The 18591-nt window shown below is 38.4% G+C and overlaps 1 long non-coding RNA gene across 8 annotated transcripts in view; it reads right to left on the bottom strand.

Moving 5' to 3' along the window:
* Positions 1 to 1016: 1016 nt before the first annotated feature.
* LOC120586172 (uncharacterized) overlaps positions 1017 to 18591 on the bottom strand; it is a 196261-nt gene continuing 178686 nt past the window's right edge. For 7 of the 8 annotated variants that reach the window (XR_005648617.1, XR_005648616.1, XR_005648621.1 and 4 more), the window contains 2 exons: positions 17316 to 17492; positions 11524 to 16147 (listed from right to left, as the gene is read on the bottom strand). This is a non-coding gene — a long non-coding RNA (uncharacterized LOC120586172). Of the gene's footprint in view, positions 1028 to 11014; positions 11021 to 11523; positions 16148 to 17315; positions 17493 to 18591 lie in introns of those variants that run through there. The other variant, XR_005648618.1, reaches the window with a different exon arrangement.

The raw sequence follows: 18591 nt of genomic DNA, 5'->3' as shown, positions 1-18591 counted from the left end.
TGTCACAACTTTGCATCAAATCAGGTTATATATTGAAAAGACAATACCGGAAAAATCATCTTGATGAACCATTGATAAGTTTCATCTTTGGTAGTCTTTTAAGAAGATACAAAATCAAATCACTGAGATGTTCGATTTTACCTCTTTTGTGTTGTAAATTCATCCCCTGTCATCTCCTTACCAGCACTGTCTTATTTCAGGTTCTCATCATTTCTTACCTGCACTTTACTGTACATTCTGCTTGGTTTTTCTCTGACAAGAATACCCTCTTGCCACTCCCTCAACCCCCTCCAATCAAGAAAAGCTTTTCGTCACCTTCCTTCTTGAAAGCTTTCTAATGCCCTCTATTCACCATCCTCCAGCAGAGTTAAATTCTGTTCCTGTATAACTTTTTATCATTGTTTTTTTTTTAACATCTCATTGTACTTATTTGTTTATGTGTTTGTTTCCTCATAACTGAATGAGTCCTTTTCAGAGCAGAGCACCTTTGTTCATACTTATGATGCTCGATTAATATTTGTTACATTGAGTTACTGTTGAACAGAAGGCAAAAATATGACTTTGCGTACTGTGTGGTAAATAACTTGGAACAATTAAAAATGTTTTTTTTTTTCGATCTGGCATTTTAACGTAGGCTAATGTTTTTATGATTTATGGAAAATGTAGTGTTTCTAGTATTAACCAATATGTTTTGAGTTAATTAATGTAAATTTTAACTTTAATACATAGCTCCATGCAAAACTTTTTGGAAATGAACCAATTCTCATATGAACTTATTAGTATACTAAGAAAAGAAAAGCCTTTAAAAGAAATATTCTTTATAGAATATTGTATAGCTAAAGATAATTTAGAAGATATCATAAGTTTTTTTTATTATCTTTGCCACAGAAAACAAAAATGAAAGTTTCACTAAGGCATAAAAACTAAAAAAAATAAAGAGAATTTAAGTTATGTGTGTCGTAGAAAAACAGTACATGTTAATTTGACCACAACTTCTAAAAGAAAAGAAGCTAAATGCAAATTATGTCTATTTAATTAGTTCAAGAAGGAAATTTTCAGTTTTCGTATCTCTAACATATTATGTAAGAAATTATGAGTGTAAGAGAGAGACAAAGAGGGCAAAAGAGGTTGTAATTAAAGTGAATCTTCCCAGAACCCTGGATTACACCAGGAATGTGGCCAGAATAAGCAAGGCTATTGACTTTTGCCAGGGTCATGTTTGGAGGTTAGTTTATCATAGCCCTTGCTTGAAAAACATAATTTGAGCATTGAAGGGCTCCCAACATTCAATGATGTCCATGTGCTTCCCATTAGGGTCAGAAGAAGAAATGCTGTGGTGGCTTTTGCAAATGGAATGGAATTGGAATGTTAAAATCTCTTTCCAACTTGACAAAAAGTCTGTGTGCCAGCCTGGTCATCAGGAAGGCCTAGCTATTTCCAAACTACAGGGACACACAGTCATACAGTCACCTATGAACAGTTGTGAATGGTTACTTAGTCACTTATCTCCTGTGTAGAAAAGCATCTAGTTCAGCTCAGAACGGCTATCTACCTTATTCTAAATAACATCATAATTTTTAAAGTATAAGTTAATAGCAAATATTATTAGTGAGTATTAGTGAGTTCTTTGATAGCTGAGCTATTATGGATTTGGAAACCACCAGAAATGGCCTGTCATATCTTCACTTATTCATCCACTCCCTAAGAGAGCATGACTGACCACCTAAGTCAGTCAATTCCTTTCCTTACCGCCCATCAGCAACCAGGATAGTGTGAAGACTAAGCCAAGTATAGCATCACTGTTGGTTGCTTATCCAATATTCGCTTCCTTTATTTTCTCACTGAACAATTGTCCAACTAAATGTTCATTTTCCCAGCCAATGAAACAAGTAGATGTTTGCCTGGGAATTCTGATAAAGCCTTTAATTTCTGGTTAAAAGAAGAGAGACACCACTCTCTTCCTGCTTTCAAAGCAGAGGTGAACTACAGCAAACGTCTTGAAATATGAGGGCCTAAGGATAGCAGAGCAGAAAGATAGAATGACCAAGATCCCTCGTGGCATTATGTATTACAAACAACCCCAGCAACCTCCTAACTCTGGATTTCTGTAATATGTGAAAGGTAATCCCCTATTTGTTGAAGCCACTATTGTTTGGGTTTTCTGTCACTTGCAGCCAAACACATTCCTGACACACTAAGTCTATTAATAGAAGCTCAATCAGGGATGCTCAGAGAAAAGCCAGTCTTAGGCTAGTAGTAATAGAGGGATTAGAGTTTAGAAGAGGTAGAGGCTTGTTATGTTTTCTTTCCCCTTTCCGAATATCCCTTCATATTTACCCTCTATTTTCCACCCCCCATCTTCTCATACAATTTTGGACCACTCTTAGAAGATGGATTAAAGTTACCTCTTTAAAACATCAGTCCTGATACATGACATACCAAATTATGACTTCATTCTTTTGAATCATGAAGTTTGTTCTAGGACTAAGAAACATGAGCATTTATCCTGCTCATGTTAGAGTTTTAGCAAAGTTTGTAACTTAAGAGACCTGGTCAGTTGAAAATAAAAGAAGTCTTATGCTTATTTATAATCTTTTAATTAAAGAAGATGCAACTTTATCACACTGAATTTTACATAATTTGGTCACCGTTATGAAAATCTAACTCTCCAAACTGGTAGCATCTGGTTGATGAACTGGGTTATGGATGTTTGTACCTGGAGCATTGCCAGATCTGGAGCCCATGCAATTACTCTAGAGCTATCACATCAACGCTGTTTTCTGTCCTAGCTCCAATTTTAGGTTTGGCACTTTGTTTCATCTCATTCGGCTCTAATACCGTTCAGTAGTATTCAAAAGAATGGGTGGGAAAAGGCAGCAAGCTTATCTGCCTTTAACTCTGACATTGGAGAAGTGCCCATCAAAAAATTTAGAAATAAACAAATACATCACTTAAACATTCCTATTAATGACAATGTTCACCAATGACTGAGACATTTTCTGTGTGCCAAGTGTTGTGTTAAGCTCAAGTGTGATGAAGTTGCATCTTCTTTTATTATACATATATCACCTCCTTTAGCACTCACAAGTCTATGCATAGATACTAGTCTCCTGAAGATAAGTCCTTCATGCGCCCCGTCAGTGAGTATTACGAGCAGCTACTGGGCTAGACTCGGGAACCGCAGTAGTGAAAAAAGTGGACCTGATGCTCCCCAACTCACCCTGCCTCACCCTCTACACATACACAGCTAACTCATAGAGTCTAAGGGGGAGAAAGAGGCATCATAGTGCAGTGAGTATAAAGAAGGAGGGAAACTAAGGAGCTTATAACAGGGGCTCTAACCTAGATGGGAATGGGAGGACAAATCTTACTGAGATAGGATATTTAAGCCTAGACATTCATGGTTATTTATGTGATGGGGTGGTAGTACTGATGTTGGGGGTGAAAATCATTGCAGGCAGGCAGGAGAGATGAGGTGCCGCTGAATATCACAGGGGCAAGAAAGTGCCAAATAGCCCTTCTGAGGGACGGCAAAAAGGCCGCTGCTGCAGGAACTAAGAGAACTAGAGACGGAATGGGGAGTGAGAAGGACGGGAAGATAGGCAGTGAGCAGATTTTGTGGACCATGCTTGGGGCTTTATCCTAAAGAGGAGAAAGCCATTCAAAGGAAATTGACCAGATTCAATATTATTTGTCTAAAAGTGTGTGTAGTATTATTATTATTGTGTGTGTGTGTGTGTGTATTATGTGTGTGTGTATTATTGTGTGGTATTGTGTGATGTGCAAAATGGGTGGATAGGAATCAGAGTTAAACTGAGATCTGGACAAATTAACCGCTTTTGTCCAAAGTCACTCTAAAGCTGGAATTTGAACCCAGTGTACTTGATTCCCATTCTTTGCTCCTGACCCATCATTCTCTAACATCTTCTAGTTTTACCAACTTCATTCTAGGCAGGATACCTTATCTTTATCAAATCCTCCAAAGACCGTTCAAAAGCACATATGTCTAATGCTTACTATGTCCCTGGGGACACATTAGGTGTAGGGATGCGACATACCCAACCTCTCTTCCTTCTTGATGACTACCGGAGAATCTGGAAATTGTGTTCTGATCCCATCCATTTATACATATCCCAAGGTCCATTTTATTTTTGACCTATATATTATATCAAAGGAAAAGTTTGAATGGTACTGGAGACTGTGAGGGAAACTAGTCTTCTTTATAGTGTCTCTTTTTCTAGCAAAATCCCCACTGTCCAATTTAATTCTGAAAACAATCTCATGAAGTGGCGACCCTGTTGCAGATGAGTATACAGAGGTTCAGAAGTCAATTCAATACTCAGGCTCATACAGGTAGAGAGTTCCAGAACTAGGAGATTAGCATCTGTCCTCTGGAAAACCAAACTCTCAGGGCTACACAGCCAATTTCTTTCTTTTATTTTTCCAGATCATCTACCCAATTATCTATCTAAATTATATTTCTATAAGTTAGAAACATTTTTTACATATACTATCCATCAGAATAAAATGCATCAGATCATGCTTATATTTCTTAGTATTTATTACCTCTAAGAGAACTATGATACTTTTATCATTTTTTATAATTACGTTCTTTGGGATACTGCCTTCTTTAAGTGTTATGAGAATCCCTCCCCCCATTTTTTCAAAAAGTTAACTATTGATCTTGCTAGATCATGTTTAAACAAAAAATATTAATGCATAGTGTAATAATTCAAAGAACTATGAATATTAAAGTGAGTATTTCTCAATTATAAAAAAAGAGAATAAAATGAATCAGTGTGATTTTGCTTATTAAAAATCATTTGATTTTAAGAATTGTCAGTTCTCAAATGAAATTAAATCCCAAATTAAACGGGCAAAATCTTGTTCCTGAATATGCTATGAAATTCAAATCTAATGTCATTAAATCCAGAAAATGGAAGGAGGGAGGTAGGGATAAGTTTTGAAAACCTTATTCCATTCAAGAATAGTATATGATATCCATTGTCAACTCTAACTGAAAAAAAAAAACACAAAAAAACAGTTATATTAAAAATACTGTAATGGAATCAAGTCATTATTCGGATTTCATTTACAAATTAGAGAAGAGATCGAAGGCAAAGAAAAAGAGTGTGTGTATGTGTTTGTGTGTGTGTATGTGTTCCTCTCCAATCTCTCCTTTGTCCTCTGACAGGAAGTAGCCCCATCATTTAAAAAGGGAGTCCCAAGAGAAAGGAAAAAGCCCTAAGCTAAACCTCTCAGATCAACTTTTAAATTCAGAATGGCTAGAATTGGAAAGGTGAGAGGTAGCAAAATTTCTACTTTTTATAGTTAAGAAACTTTCTTAATTGCAACTAGGTCCTTTACATATTTATCTCACTTAATTTTCATAAGCCCGGGAGGTAGGTCAGATATTGTTTATTCCGACCTAACTGATATTATTCTGAGACTCAATAAATCAAATAATTTACCAGAGGTAACTTAGTAAATGTAGGATCTAAAATTAGCCTCAAGTCTTTTCTCTTGTTTTTCCTTCCTCTCTTGAATATAAGAACACAGGCTTCTATCACTTACCTTCTGGAAATAGTTTTCATGAGAGAACAGGTTGCCGAAAAGCATCCTTTAACTGTGAGTAGAGACAGTCCTATAGAGGAGGCTGATTTGCAAGCCGGGGACTTTCTGGGAGGACTGGCCAAATAGAGATGAGAGGAGGGTACCAGGAAGTAAGAAAGGAATGAATGTAGGGAGATGGGAAAACATTTTGTAAATTTTCCTTGGACCCTAGAGACCCATGTACTGTGTGGACATCATTTTAGCATCTCTTTTGACACATTGTCTCTGCCTCTGTGCTTGGCATAGCAAATAAAGGTAAAGCAGTAGTCCTGTTATAGTAAATGCAATTGAGGACATCCATATAACTGATACTTCAAAGGGTAATATTCTTTCAGTAATGATAGTAAACAATAAGAACAGTTATTTATGAAGTACTTATTACACATCAACCATCATCATCATCATTAAAAATAAATAACATTTATTGAGTCCTCATTCTCTGCTAGACACTGTTCCAAGCTCTTTGCACGTATTATCTCACTTAATTTTCACAATTATTCAACCATTATTATCCTCCTTTACAGAAGAAGAAACCAAGGCATAGTCAGGAAAGCTACTTGTCCAAGAACACAGAATTCAAGCGCAGAGATTTGACTCTAGCGACTGCAAATGGCTTACATGTTTCATTCAAAAGATTTTTGTTGACTCCCTACTCCATGCTCTGAGTGAAAGCTTACACAATCCTTGCCCTTCTGAAATTTACAGTTGAGGAAAGAGAGACAGTAGTCAAGCGATGACGTAAATAAATGTATAACTGCAATGGTGCCAAGGACTCTGACGGAGTGTTTGTAGTGCTTTGCCTGAGTATCAATTAGCCATCACAATGATGCTATTCCTATTCTACACATGGGGCAGCAGAAGCAAGATTTAGAGAAAGAGAGGAAAAAATATTTAGGCACTTGGCTGAGGACAATCTACTCAGACTCTTCCAAGTTATGAATCAATTATTTCACTCTGGGTCATGTCACATTTTAGCTGCCATTAGCCAGTCATTTAGCTTGGAAGCCTAAGTGGTAATTACGTGTACACTAGGAGTTCCAGAACATAGATTTAACCCTAGCACAAACTCACCCTGTTTTTATATGCAAAGATCTCCTACTGCTTATATAACAGATACCAGGCATTTAACTGACCACTCACGTGTGCGTATAGGCAAGAGATGCTCCGCCAGGGAATCCATGCTTATACTTTAACTTTTCATCTGTTTGGTGGAATGTAGAATTTGGCTTAACTATGGTGTTTATTTCTGTTCAAAGCACTGGAAATAAAAGGTTTGTGCAGCTGTTTTAAGGACACCATATAGACTATTCACAAACTTTTGTGGTCAGTTTAGCCACTATAGTAGGACCGATGACTCACTCTGAACTGGGTTTTGTTGGTTCTTAAAATATTGTTTTGGTCTTGCCCTTAGAAAAGTTGATGTGTTCATCACAAACATTGCTAGCTGGGGAAAGGAGTGGTGGGGGTGGGATCATGTGAAATATTCTGGGTGACAAAAGTTTGTTTCAGCTTTCCCAGTTATTCCCAGACTACCTTTGACACAAGGAGCATTTTAATGTAAGAGACACCTTAAATTAGAGCATCTGGTCAAAACACTGAATTCTATGAAGGAGAAAGCTGAGTCTCTGAGAGATAAAGTAATACGATCAATGTCATGAGCCTGCTGGTGGGTGGCACAGATGTACTTAGAGCCCCAGCCTCCTGAGAGCCACAATCCATAGCTCCTTACTCATCCCACGTTGACTCTTGGACTGAAACCCTTAATTTCTTTTGATGTTATTGTTTTTCTCTTCTCCTTTTTTCATAACTTAAATGTTGTGCCACAGTCATCTAAAATGTGCTAACCCGCTAACAATGGCTTATAGTTATTGAAAACTAAAGCATTAATTATGTAATTCTGCTATGTTTTCTATGAGTCCAGAATCTTGAACAGAAAACAGAGGAAGACAAAAATATGTATAGACAAGGAACATAGAAGAGCCTCATAAATTAAAGAACTTTTACAAGACATCTCAATGTTAGGTGTAAGAGAAGACTATGTGCATATTTGACGATGATAAATGTGAGAGACATGGGAGTTGTGTATTTCAGCAATGGGGCTGGGCAGAACTCTGTTTCTTTTCTAATGAGTCAGGGAAGGTTCAAGAAGAAGGGAAGAATTTCAAGTATGAAAGTAGGGGGAAAGTTTATGAATGCTATCAGAATGGATGATCTGGCATAGGTAAAACTTAAATCTGTGCTGTCTAATACAATAACCACTAGCCACATGGGGTTAAGTTGAAATTATTATGAAATGGAATTTTAAAATTCAGTTCCTTCTGTAGCCACATTTCAAGTGCTCGGTAGCCACACGAAGCTAGTGGCTACTGTACTGGCCTACATAGATGTCGAACATTTTCTTCATTGCAGAAAGTTCTTGTGGACAACAGTGACATAAAAAATGCATCAGAGAAAGGGAAGGATGGATGAGTGGGAGAAAGGGGAGCAGAACGTAATGTTAATCAAGGAAAAATGTGTTAGATACAGAGAAAGAAGGCGGATGTGATACACTCAAGTGATCCAGGGAAAGATCCTGAATTGGATTTGATCTTAGACTCAAGGCATTGGCTCAGTTTTAAAAATGATACATCTCTGGGTAGAAACATCTCTGTGGTTTGGCTGGCAGATATTCCTTTGTACAAAGAAAAAAGTATACCTTCCACAAAACTGTGAAATGGTAAAAAAAAGACCAGTGGTTTCCAGGGCCTGGGGAGAGGAAGTGATAGAAGGAGGGGTCAATAGAAGAAACACAGGGGATTTTTTTTAGAGCAGTGAAACTATTCCGAATGATATAAAAGTGATGAAACCAATAGACCTGCAACACGAAGTTCCTTACTGTAAACTGTAGACTTTAGTTCATAACAACGTATCGATATTGGTTCGTCAGTTGTGATGCATGCGCCACACTGCTTGCTGCAAGATGTTGGTAACGGGGAACTGGAGGTGGAGCGGGAGGGAGTGGGTTGGAGTCCGTGGGAACTCTCTGTACTTTCTGCTGTTTATCCGTAAACCTGAAACTGCTCTAGGAAATAAAATCTATGAATTAATTCCTTCCCCTAAAATATTTTCAAGCACTCTAAAAATCTTCATTTTCACACAACAGTGAGATGACAATAAAAATGTATTAATCTAGTCTCAGCCGATAATCTAATGTAATTATGTGTTTATAGAAATATCAGTTATGTAAAAAAAAAAAAAACCAAAAAACAGTGTCCCTCCCTCCAAGTATGCACAGTACAGGGTCAAGCATTCCTCTTGGTGAACAGGGAACAAGGGAACAAGCAGCATCCTCTCTGAGCTCGGATTCCAAGTTGATAGTGATCTTAGTGAGCGCAGTTCTGCAGAGTGAAGGTCGGGTTCCTGGTGGGAGAGACATCTTTGGGGAGAGAGGATTAGGATAGAAGATGTTCACATCAGGAAGCTATATGTGCATAAATTACAAAGTCCAGGATCTGGAGGGAACCAGGAGAAGGGAAATGCATCCTAACAACGACTGGAATGTATCAGCTGTGCAAAACAAAACTCCTGGGAAAACCAAGCTGTGTCTTGAATTGTAGTTCAAGGGACTGGTAATGGGATAAAAAGCTTTTGCTCCCAGGCCATCAGTGTGAGCCCAACCCAGGTTAGGAGTTAGCAAAGTGCTTCAGATGTCAGCTTGAAAGAAACCGATAGGGCCAGGCTAAACTTCTAGTATTAGAGTAATCCTGAAAAGAACCACATGTCACAATAGGTAATCCTAGCAGCCAGCTTCACAGAATGACTGGGAGGGAAGCTGAATTGTGATACCTGCTCATTCTTAACTATTAAGGGGTCTCTACAGAACAGTACTGGAGCACTGTGGAAATTTTCTATTGCCCCTATGTATATAGGTCAGTGTTTCTCTAAGCTCGAGCCTTGGACCTCTGCATCCTAGTCACCCTGGGATGCTTACTAATGAGGCAGAGGCGAGTCCGAGATGGTAGCGTAGGAAGACCCTGAACTCACCTCCTCCACCTACGTATGGAGCAATTTTTTTCTGGAGAACAACTGAGAGCTGATCGAACAGCTTTTGCACAACAACTGAGAGATGGACCACATAGAAAAGGGTCAAGAGAGACAGAGATGGGGTAATTGCGGGAACCCCACCCCCAATGGGATGACCTGCAGTGGGAGGGATATCACTGAGGGGCTTGTGGGGCATATGAGCCTGCTCTGAGGTACAGTGATAAATCAAAGATTTAAAAACTAGATTATACTTGAAAAAAAAATGCATACTAACCCTAAGGCACCTGCCAAATGAATGGAAAGTGCAAGAACACTTCGGCATCTATGAAAAGAGGAAATTAAGGAAATGGTCCCAATTACATCAAAAAGAATAAAAAAATCTAGGAATAAATTTAACCAAGGAGGAGAAAGACCTGTGCTCTGAAGACTATAAGACATTGATGAAAGAAATTTAAGATGACACAAATAAATAGAAGGCTATACTATGCTTGTGGATAAGAAAAATTAACATTATTATAATGTCCATACTACCCAAAGCAATCTACAGATTTAATGCAATCCTTATCAAAATGCCAAGGCATTTTTCATAGAAATAGAACAAATAATCCTGAAGTTTATAAGGAACCACAAAACACCATGAATTGCCAAAGAAATCTTGAGAAAGAACAAAGTTGGAGGTCTCATGCTCCCTGAGCAAACTATACTACAAAGCTATAGTAATCAAAACAGTATGGTATTGACACAAAAACAGACACAGATCAATGGAACAGAATAGAGAGCCCGAAAATAAAACCACACTTGTATAGTCAATTAATCTATGACAAAGGAGGCAAGAACATACAATGGGGGAAATGACAGAATTTAATAAATGGTGTTAGGAAAACTGGATAGATAAATAAATCTGGACTATTTTCTTACACCATATATAAAAATAAACTTAAAATAGATTAAAGACTAAATATAAAAACCTTAATCCATAAAACTCCCAGAAGATAACATGGGTCGTAAACTCCGACGTCAGCTTTAGCAATACATACTTTTTGTATGTGAGAATCTTTATTTTGACAAATAAGTGAAGCATAAAACAATATATATTTTTTGTATACATATCCCTGGGAAAGGGCAACAAAAGCAAAAATAAACAAATGAGACAATTCGAACTAAAAAGCTGCAAAGTGAAAGAAACCATCAACGAAATGAAAAGACAACTTACTAAACAGGAGAAGATATTTGCAAATGACATACTGGTAAGGGGTTAATATCCAAAATATATAAAGAATTCATACCGCTCTATGTTAAAAAAGCAACTAGTTCAATTACAAAATGGGCAGGGGATCTAAATAGACATTTCTCCAAAAAAGACATACAGGTGGCCAACAGACATCTGAAAGATGCTCAATATCTCTAATCACCAGGGAAATGCAAATCAAAACTACAAGGTATCCCCTCACACCTGTCAGAATGGCTGTTTCCAAAAAGCCAACAAATAGCAAGTGCTGATGAGGACGTGAAGAAAAGGGAGCCCTTTGTGCACTGCTGGTAGGAATGTGAAATGGTGCAGCCGCTATTGAAAACAATATGAGGGTTCCACAAAAAATTAAAAATAAAACCACCTTATGATATAGCAATTTCACTTCTGGTTATTTATCAAAGGAAAACGAAAACACCAATTCAAAAAGACTTGTGCACCCCTACGTTTATTTCAACGTTATTTACAATAGCCAAGCAACCTAGATGTCCATAGAAAGATAAAGTGGATAAAGAAAAAGTGGTACATGTTTGGAATATTATTCAGCAATAAAAATAAAGCAAGTCTTGCTATTTGTGACAACATGGATGGAGCTATAGGACATTTTGCTAAGTGAAATGAGTCAGACAAAGACAAATATCATATGATTTCATTTATATGAGAAATCTAAAACAAAACAAAACGAACAAACAAAACGAAATAGAAATAGACTCATAGAAACAAAGAACAAACTGATCGTTGCCAAAGGGGATGGGTGTGAAAAAGGTGAAGGGGAATAAATGGTACAAACTTCCAGTTATAAAATAAATCGGTTGCAGGGGTATAACGCACAGCAGAAGAAATATGGTCAATAATCTCACAATTTTGTATGGTGATAGATGGTTACTAGACTTACCATAGTGATCATATCATAAGGTATATAAATGTCTAATCACTATGTTGTACAATTGAAATGAATATAATATTGTTGTCAACTGTCAACTCTATTTTAATAGAACAAACAAAAAAACAAGATAGATTTCCAGAGCCCACCCTAGACCAAGTGATCTGTAATCTGTATCTTTAGGAATGGGATTTGAGAATCCACATTTTAATCAGCTTCCTGAGTGATTCTGTATGTACACTGCAGTTTAGGTGTTACTGATGTAGATTAGTGGTTCTCAAACTCTGGCATGCATCAGAATCACCTGGAAGGCTCTTTAGCACACACATTGCTGGTCCCACCTGCAGAATTGCCGATTCAGTATCTGGAGTGGGGCCCGAGAATTTACATTTGTAACAAGTTCCTCGGTGATGCTGCTGGATTTAGGGACCATGCTTTGAGAACCACGGCTGTAGACAGAGAATCTCTCTTCACCTGGCCAAGTTCTTAAAAGCTAAGAATGTGTAAAATCCACTTATCATTCATCCACATAGTAGATCTAGCTGCTACCAGTTAGTCATACTGTTCAGATGACTAACACCCATGACCTTTTTTTCACCTTATTAAATAACTTGGAGTTTTAAATTGACAATATGAAAAGGATCTCACCTGGCCAGAATCTTGTGTATTGTTCTGGTTCCGAATATTTATATTATCATTGGTCCTATCCTTTTCTCCTGCTTGGCCATGACCTGCAGGAAACCATTCAGCTTTGTGTTACCTTGGGTTTCAAAAACTAAAATCAGCTCCTTTCTTCATTTGCCATAAAGAGATATCCTGAAAAAGAATGCTTACAAAAAAGGAGAAACCTGAAAATATTCTAAAATTCAGAAAGTGTTATTTTGGGGAGCTTTCTGGGACAGGATGTCTCCATCATTAGCTAAAGGAAGCCCAGCTTTTGATAAACACTATTTTGCCTTGCACAGATCAAAGGGAGCCATTTATTGAAGGAAGGGATGGAAGTATTTGATGAGGCCCTTCTGCAGACTCCCGGTAAACAGGATAAGCCCTATCAATGAAAGCTTACACTGGGCCAGGCCACAGTCCCTAGGAACAATGGAGCTGCAAGAACAGTAGGGTGGCAAGGAAAGAGCCTCAGTCCTGACAAGATTGTCCTGCCAAGAGAATGGCTGTAAACAGGATTAGTCGTAATGAGATTATCAACGCAGGACCTGGAGCTCTGAGCTGGAGGGTTCACTGTTACATAAAGAAAAGACACAGAAGCAGCTTGTAGGGTGAGAGGATTAGGAAGCAAGGGGCAAGGGCTTTCCCTTCCTGGTCCCTCTGGCCTAGGATGCCATCTCTCCTGGGCTGAAAAATCGTCACTGTAATTGTAAATAGTTTTGCAGAAGCAGAAGAACCAGCAGGGCAAGCACTGTAGTGGTTCTCCGTCAAGGGACATTGGTTGAGAAGAGGAGGGTGCTACTTGCAGAGGCTTAGGCTGGGGATGCTGCTCAACACCCGTCCATGAACCGCACAGCCCCTCACGATATCGCTTCCTGGATCCCAAATCTCGCCCAGACCTGTGGCCAGGAAGGATGATGAGCGAGCTTGCCCCAGGAGCTCTGCTTCCAGAGAAAGGGCATAACTTAGAAATGGGTCAAAGAAAAAAACAAAAAGTAAGGACAGAGAATGAGTAAGGGATACAGGTTTTATAAATACAAGACCCTTCTATTCTCCTTTCTGTAAGATAAAGCAGGGGACTTGGCTAGGTCTCTAGGAAATACGGTTTGAAAACCTCTGCCTTAAAGTCCTAGAGCTCAGAAAAATATTTTTGGTAAAGTAGCCTCAAATTTAACTTTAAGTGTTCTGGCACAAATACTAAACGGGTAACCAGCTCAGTTCCAGAATCCATGGGGTATAAGAATACTTGTTGGAAGTCCAAAGCTACAGCTCAAGTCCTGCTGTCTTTCCTGATCATTTTGGGCCTGGTCCTCTGGACTTGAGGGAAAGAGCTGAATGTGGTCACCTTTTGAAAAAGTGGCCAGCAGCCCTGGGTTGCTGCTGGAAGCCAACACTGGTCTGATGGAGTAGACAAGGATGGAGGTAGAGCGGGGAACACAGAAGGAGGGTTGATGTTAAGGGGGCTGGTCAAGCAGGACACAAACTTGAAGGACTGGAATAAAAATAGGAAGAGGGAGAGATACAAAGTTTAGGCAGGTCTGGTGTCAGTTCAAGATGTCTCTTACGGACCCCGAGTTCTGATCATGACATAGCTCCTATAGGTTAGAGCACTCTGTATAGGATCAGGAACAACACATGAGCATGGACTTCCAAATCATATTTCCATGAGGCTTTGCTGCATCACTGTACTGGGCCCTCCTTCCTCCTTCCATTTGGATTCTATGCTTGGCTTGCTTCTTTCCATTTCCTTTTTAACTCTGCTGGGTGATTTCATCCACTCCCATGGCTTGAGAAACTAGGTTGAAAACTTCAAAATATATATCTCCAGCCTCAATTCCAGACCTATATAGTTCTACCTATAGATCCCATAAAAACCTAAAAATTAACATGCCCCAAACTGAAGCCATTCTCTTCTCCTCCGAGATGACTCTGTTCCTCTGTATGTGTTCTTTCTCCTGATAATGAAACAATCAGCAACCCGGTCATCCAAGTCAGAAACTGGGGAGTCATTTTTGACTCATCTTTCTCTATCCATACGTCGATTTTGCCTCTTGATCATTTGTTCATTTGGACACACTTTTCCTTCTCCATTGTCAATTTCTTGGTTAACCCCTATCATCTCTCATCTGGATATTTCAGCAGTTTCCTAACCAGTCACTTGTGTCCAGTTTTACAACCCCCCAATCTGACTTCTATTTTTATTTATTCTAATTTTATTTATTCTAATTTTATTTTCAAAGTAGAAAGATGAGGATCTTATTCCACAGGTTAATGACTTCTCATTGCCTATCACCAGATAAAATTTAAACACAATCCCTGGCAAATAATCTCCTTCTTGATTTGCCCTCTTCCTTCTAGGTTTATTTATAGTCATTTTCCAAGTAGTATCTCATGCTTCACCTACAACTAGTGGCAATCTCCTGAATAGCCAAGCCAGGTTTCCTAATTTCCTGCCTTTGCTCATATGTGCCGCCAGTTGGAATGCCCTTTCTGTTTATTCTGGTGGAGGCCAACTCATCCTTGAAAACTCAGTTCTTTTATCAGCTTCTCTTTGAAGTCTTCTCTGACCTTTTCTTGTTTCTCTATACCCTTCTGCTATCACATTCCTATACATACCTGTAGTCTAATACTTGGTAGACTTGAATCATTATTCATCACTTAGATTTTATCTTCCCCACTAAAATCTGAGCACCTGGAGGGCAGACCTTTATCTCATGATTTCTTTCTCCTCCACAGCTAGCACAGTGCTTCTAAAACTGCATTCTTCAGTGTTCTTAGTCCCAAGAGTTTATTAAAAGGTATTACTCAAGTGAGAATCTATGGTCAAACATGTTTGAAAAGAGCTGCATATTTGACAGTACACATGAGCTCATGGAAGTCTGGCAGTGGAAATCTGTTTGATCTGGTTTAACTAAGTCTCTCCAGTCCCAGGGCAGGGGACTTCCTTAAGCAAGTCCTTACAACACATGTACAAGGGGCAAAGGTCTCTGGATAGGTGCCCGGGGTGACCAGGGAGAAGAGAAAAGAGGTTAGCCCAGGCTTAGGGCCTTTGGTGGCATTTCTGGAGGAAGCGATCTGCATCACTCGCAGTGGGATAGTCACCAGTTTAATCTCCAGGACGGAAAACTCTGGTATCCTAATACTTGCAGAGATTGAACTTCAGGATTGGAAGTGAACAACAGAAGAATTTTATTATGTAAAGAAAGTCAAGTCTTCCAGGATGTTCTCTTCTCATATTCATTCCTGCGGTCAGACTCAGCTTTGAACTGCCTGCCTAGGCTGAATCACATCTCTAAACTCAACTCACTTGACATCTTCCATCTATTATATCCTATTGTTGTTGATGTTTTCTTGTGAAATGTCCTATTGGTCTCCAATTACAATACTTTAGGCTTCTGAGAGGGCAGGCACTAGTCATTCATGCTGTTCTCTGGTTGACTCTGGAAGTCTCAAGCGCACAGTGGGCACCAAACAAATGTTTATTAAATGTAGAAAACACAAGCATTATTTAATATTTCCGACTTGCCTTGAGGCAGCAGAGATACAAACGCGGTGACGCAGAGATACAAACGCGGTGACGCAGAGGCTTAGCTTGGGTAAACTTGGAGGCCTGTGGGGCATTTTCTGCAACGGCTGAGGCTGAGGAAAGCAGACCCTTGTCTTACCACTTCCACTTAGAAGAAACAAATTCATGAGTTCCTACCTCACTCCCAGACCTGTAGATGGGAGAAAGGGACAGATTAGCATTTCTGACTTGGTTATCATCTACATTCCCCCCAAAAAGGTCAGTTGTTTTAAAGACATTGGGCTCTATTTCCAGTTTTGTGCAGAGGCAGCGCCACATAGGGGTTTATGATAAGAATTGTCTGTGCTCAGTGCATGAACTGGGATCCTGGCTTCACCACTTGCTGTCTCTGTGTCTCTGAGCAAATGACTTAATCTCTGTGTGCCTCAGTTTTCTCATCTGTAAAATGGGGATGATAATCACAGTACCCACCACCCAGGATTCTTATGAGGACTAAATGAGTCAACATATAGATGGAATTTAGAAGAGTATTTGTTATGTAGCAAGTGCTATATGTATTTGTACAATCAACCAATCAATACTAGTTCCTATGTTGGGGCAGATCCAGGACGAGACAATGAATCATGGCCAGAGAGTACACATTATCTGTAGTGCTTACACATACTATTTAAAAATTGTAATAAAAGCTAGTACTCTATTGTCTGGTTCCATCTCCCCAACAACCTACGAAGTGGGTACTATTTTCGTGTTTTACAGAGGAAACAGGCTCAGGGGCTAACATGCTCAGTGCTGTACAGTTCCACGTTAGGTGATAGAGCCAGTTCTCAGATTCATGCCTGTTCTACTCCCAAGCCCAAACCCTTCTCATCGAGTGATGCCTTCTCTCAAGGGGGCGTTTAGGTTACAGGCAACTCAGTATTTCCATGACTGACTGGATGGGAAGTGGTTCATAAACCTCTTAAATCACACAATTCATGTCACATTCCACCTATACATTTAGAACTCGTACTTTTATTGGAAAAGTTTAACTTGCACATGATACTTTTTTTTCCCCACACACTACAATAAAAAGCAAGTCTCTTTCCTCCTTCACCTTCTCCATCCCCACCAGTTCCAGTCCCCAAAGTTTTGGGCAATATTTAAAAAACGTAGGTCATTTTATTTATTTTATCGTTTATTGTGCATTAACTCTACCTTCATCTCTTGAGAGGATGTTTCTTTCAGAAATAATCTATGCATTTATAAACATTTTAAATATGCAAATGAGATCATGCTTTCATAATGATACAGGCTTCATTATTTCTATCCCCAATGTACAGATGAGGAAAAGAAGGCACGGGAGTGACTCAGCAGCTCACCACAAACTCTCCTGGATGTCTGCCCGGGCTCCTGTCAGATCCACTTGGTTGAATTTCTATTCAGTATTATTACTGAGGTCTTATTGTTCAGAATATGTTCTTTGGGTTTCCTGCTTATCTCTAAGTTGAGGAAAAATTTTTTTTCTGTTTGCTTTTTCAACCTTCAGCTTCCATGACCTAAAAAAAAAAGAAAAGAATAAGTACAAGCCGAGCTGCTCTAAAAGCAGCCTGTTTGCAACGTGATATGGGACCTGGACCAGGACCAGCTAAACGTTGGTGTAAGGTTCTCCAAACACATTTCAACAATTTTTCCAAGTGGTAATTGGTTTATTTCCATTGAAATACTTGAATATGCTGAATTAACAGTACATTTCTTAAACTACTGAATGAGCAGTAGTAAAATGGTAGTTATATATGTCAGAAGGTGAAATAGAGAGTTAATGATTTTTTTTTTTTTTTTTTACTTTGAAGTTTAGGCACCATTTAACATTCCTTGAATTTGGCCAAGTGCATTTTAAAACATAGAATTGGTTAATACAACATTCTAATAGTCCATAGTTTTTACTTGATGGACTAGAAAACTTCTAATATCACTTTCTGCTTTAAAATTTATGATTCTCTATTAAAAGAAAGTCATTTGCTCTCTAAACCTGGAAAATCTGCTGAATTATATAAATCAACTCTGGAAAGTGTTTCTAAATTGCTTTTGTTTGTTTCAAAGAATTTACTGCACATATGTAAAAAAATATATATATACATATTATATGTATATATATGTGTATACATATATACATGTATATATGTATATACGTGTGTGTGTGTGTGTATATATATGTGTAACTATATATATATATATATACACACATAGTTACACATTGTTTTTACCAAAGCCATAACTCCCTTTGTCAATGTAGACATAATTGGTGATCTTTCTATATGAGCATATGTAGAAAAGCACAGATGAAATGATGATCTCTTTCAAATTTAAATGGTAGAATTATGTGATTTAAATTGTGGAGTTAGGACTAATCTCTTAGGTTTTGGAAATTGCTCCCTCTCATCTCTCTAATCTCCCTTTCTTCTTTTATCTAAGGAGGGAGAGTGAGGTAGGTAAATATGACTAAATTTATGAGAGTGGAAGGAAATGCCTGTGACAGATGTAATATTAACTATAGTGTTAAATAAATCCTGAGATTTCAAAGCAAAGTCTGTTCTTCTTTTCATTCTATTAACTTACTCTCCAGGAGTCCCATCCTATCAAGAATACTTCTCTCCT

The sequence above is a fragment of the Pteropus medius genome, unplaced genomic scaffold (genome assembly GCF_902729225.1).
Source record: "Pteropus medius unplaced genomic scaffold, Ma_sr-lr_union100, whole genome shotgun sequence".
NCBI lineage: Eukaryota > Metazoa > Chordata > Mammalia > Chiroptera > Pteropodidae > Pteropus > Pteropus medius.
Note: the sequence above shows the minus strand (reverse complement) of the source record. Positions and strands in the feature narration are given on the sequence as shown.